Below are 4,220 nucleotides of genomic sequence, written 5' to 3'. Positions count from 1 at the left end.
GCAACATGCATGCCATAAGTACATCCAAGACAGAGCATCCAAACTCTTTGCAAAGTGAGCTCAAGCTCAACCAATGATCCCGAATCAAATCCGAGCTCTATGTCGAGCCCCAAGTGTCAATACATCACCATATATGCCCGAAACATAGCTCGAAAAGCATAGGCATAAGCATACATGAGTAAAATGACTTCAACCCAACTGTGTATAGCAGTGATTTATTGTTCAAAACTAAGAATTTCAGCACCAAAATCAGCTCCAAATGGTTGCCAAACAGTAGGCATACATTCCCCTAACATCCGGGCATCAAACGGGACCAACCGGGCATCAAATGACAATGCCAAACAAGCTGTAGCATCAAATGTCAGTATAACACTATCATAAACTACTGTGGACTGCTATGACAGTCCCAAAACAGTGTTAAATCAGTCCCAAACAATGTCAGGGCTCAAACCATCAAAGCCAAGCATGAAGACATGTATTAATGACTTGAATGAAGCTCAAACAAGTGCCCAATGGCCAAGAAGTTGCCCGGGATGAAGACGAGATGGAGGACATGCTAGATATTATCAATGCCCCACCCTCATTAGGTGCCACCAATGATCCATGGTGCTCAAAGTTGTAAGGCCCCATTATGAGGAGAAGCCAAATGTGAGCCCGGACATTGGTTGAGTCCTGACTTGTATATCAAATGAGGTCTATGTGACCAAATGGCAAAAAGGTGACCATTGTGGGTCTAATCTTTGGGTTAGATGGAGTGGTTAAGCTGGTAGAAACTCGAGGCGCATTGCATCGAGTTGCAGGGTAAGGGAGTTAAAAGGGGCCCCTATTGTGGGGTCCAGGGGCTGCGGTCCCCCTGGCGGGGGCCCGGTGGTAAAGGGAATATTCCCTGGAATATTCCCTAGCCGACTAGTGGAGGCTCATATGGTAGGTCGGTCAGGCCGACCTAACAGCCTTCGCGGGCTATAAAAGCTAAACCCCTTCACAGCCATCTATCATTCATCTTTCACCTAGTTAGAGTCATTGTTCCAGCTAGCCTTAAGCTCTTCACCTATCTTCTATCTAGATCGCCATCTAAGCTTCACACAATGGAAGTGCACGGGTGGACAGAGCCATCTTTGTATCAGTTGTTTGGAGCTAAAGAATTTACTGATTCTCCTCTTATCTGTTGTGTACTCTCTATCTCTATCTCAGATTCTGTTCGCTGCACCATGTAATATTTTACATGGTATCAGAGCCCAGGGGGCTCTAGAGATGGGAGAGTGTGCAAGAGGCAAAGGCTTCAATAGCAAAGAGAAACTATGTTGACTTCTAGAAGCGGTTCTGGTGCATCAGGAAGCGCTGTAGGAGGTGCTGCTGCTGTACCAGCTATTCAAACACTGAGGATTCGTCCACCAACCTTCAGCGAAGGCAAGTTAGATGGTACAAACTACACCTTGTGGAAGTTCAAAATTACAACTATCCTTGATTCTTATGAGCTTCTGGAGGCTGTGCTGGGGACTTACGCAGAACCACAGCCTACCCCCGACCCATCAAATCCTAGTGTGATGATTCCTGTGAATGCAGATCTTCTACAAGCTTGGAAACGAAGGAATGTAGATGCATTGTGTGCCTTAGTTACAAGCTGTTCTGACAGTGTTCTGACTTTGATTCAGCATACAACCAAAGCGTCAGAGGCTTGGAATGTATTAAGGATTCAATATGAAATACGAAACCAAACAAGGATTCAAAACTTGGAGAATCAACTAGCAGCGGAGAAGTTTGCTGAAGGAGAGACAGTTGAAGCATTCATCACTCGGATTAAGAATCTGCGCGACCAGATGGCTGGCATTGGGATATAAAAGACTAGCGAAGAGCTATCTCGGAGGTGTCTTCGGATTTGTCCACAAAAGTTGGATGGACTAGTAACTGCCCTTAATACTCAGGTGAGACCTCAAGCTTTGACTTTTGAGGAGTTTTGTGCATTATTGATGAAGGAGGAGTTGAGGCTGAAAGCCTGAGAAGGAAGCAACAATGGAGATGCAGCATTCTCTGCCAATGCAAAAGACAAAGGTGGTTCCTCCACCAAAAATGATGGTGACAAAAAGAAGAAGGGCGGCAAGAAGAAGTTTCAAGGAGATTGCTTCTACTACAAGAAGAAAGGACATGCAATTGCAGATTGTCGTGTCAAGAAGGCAGATGAAAAGAATGGTACCCTTAAAAGTAAAGGGAAAGAGATAGCCAATACGGCTGAAGCAGAGTTGGAATTATTCATGGCGACTATTGAGGAAGTGTGCTCCTCGGCGCAAGAAGAATCTACCACTGACTCATGGGTGTTGGATAGTGGGGCCTCCCGTCACATGACCAACAAGAAAGGTCTATACAGTTCTATGCAGCCTCTACAAGAATCCATCACTGTGACGGTTGAAAATGATGTTAAATGCCCTGATGCAGGCACATGTACTATTTCTTTTGTTGTTGCAAATGGTGAAGTCAAAAAGCTTTCAAATGTGTTGTATGTTCCTAAAATCAGGAGAAATCTGTTATCAGTTTGCTGTCATAACTGATCTTGGTCATGAAGTGAGGTTCAAGAAGACGGGTGCAGAAATTCTTGATAGTGCTAGCACAATTGTTGGCAAAGGAGAAAAAGGAACAACTTATATGAGCTAAGTGCTCTTACAGCCACCGCTGGAGTGGGCACAAGTAAGCTTTGGCATGAAAGGTTTGGACACATCGAATTTGCAGTGTTGAAGAAGATGCAAAAGCAAGGTATGGTTGCTCACCTACCTACAATAACTGAATTGAAGGAACCATATGAAGCTTGTATGATGGGCAAGCAACAGAGAAAGGCATTTCCACAAGAAAGCAAGAATAGAGCACAGGCTCCTCTAGAGTTGGTGCATGCTAACTTGTGTGGTAAGATGCCTACACAGGCCTTGGGGGGATCTTCTTATTTTATGTAAGAAGCAGCCAATAGTGGCATTGTCTTCTACCGAAGCAGAGTACAAGGTAGCTTGTTTTGCTGCATGTGAAGCCGTATGGTTGAGAAGGATTCTATCGCATATGGGAGTGCAGGATGAAGAACCAACTGAGCTGAGATATGACAATCAGAGTTGCATTGCCATTGCCAAAAATCCAGTGTTTTATGCACGCACCAAACATATAGAGATCCAGTATCACTATCTGCGTGATTTGATGGAGGATGGGATAGTGGAACTAGTCTACTGTCCAACAAAGGAGAATGGAGCAAATATCTTCACCAAAGCACTTACGAAGGATCTGCTTCAAGTTCATCTTCAGAGACTGGGCATTGGGCCGAGGAGATAGTTCACCTATGGGTGGACATTGAGGGGGGGTGTTAGATATGATCGATGCCCCACCCTCATTAGGTGCCACCAATGATCCATGGTGCTCAAATTTGTAAGGCCCCCATTATGAGGAGAAGCCAAATGTGAGCCCAGACATTGGTTAAGTCTTGACTTGTATATCAGATGAGGTCTATGTGATCGAAGCCCGATGGTAAAGGAATATTCCCTGGAATATTCCCTAGCCGACTAGTGGAGGCTCATATGGTAGGTCGATCAGGCCGACCTAACAGCCTTCGCGGGCTATAAAAGCTAAACCCCTTCACAGCCATCTATCATTCATCTTTCACCCAGTCAAAGTTATTGTTCTAGCTAGCCTTAAGCTCTTCACCTATCTTCTGTCTAGATCGCCATCTAAGCTTCACACAGTGGAAGCGCACGGGTGGACAAAGCCATCTTTGTATCAGTTGTTTGGAGCTAAAGAATTTACTGATTCTCCTCTTATCTGTTGTGTACTCTCTATCTCTATCTCAGATTCTGTTCGCTGCGCCGTGTAATATTTTACAAGACATACTTCTATATGTTGGTGCAAACAGCGTGGGCTAGGCTGAAGGGGCTGCAATGCCACGTGGCTACAATGGCAAGTGTTAGAAGCTCCAGGGGGTGTCCAAGAAGGCACACAACAAGCCTCAAATGCCCAAATGCAAGGGGGAGCTAGATACAAGCTCCAAGGTTTTGAGCTATGGCTGCCCTGTTTCAAGAGGGTTGAAAACTGAGGTAAACCCTGTAAAGAGTGAAGCAATACCTCTGTGTGAATGCCTTGAGGGTGCCCAAAGGGGCCGGGAAGGTGCTCAGGAAGCCGGGGAGTAACAGGAGCTCGAAGGAGTCGGATATGGCTGCCGAGAAGGAGACCCAATGCGAGTGGGGAGTCGGTGGGAA

This window comes from Lygodium microphyllum, chromosome 25 (assembly GCF_053477565.2).
Source record: "Lygodium microphyllum isolate KBCC chromosome 25, Lygodium_microphyllum_v1.1.10, whole genome shotgun sequence".
In the NCBI taxonomy this organism is placed as follows: domain Eukaryota; kingdom Viridiplantae; phylum Streptophyta; class Polypodiopsida; order Schizaeales; family Lygodiaceae; genus Lygodium; species Lygodium microphyllum.
Note: the sequence above shows the minus strand (reverse complement) of the source record.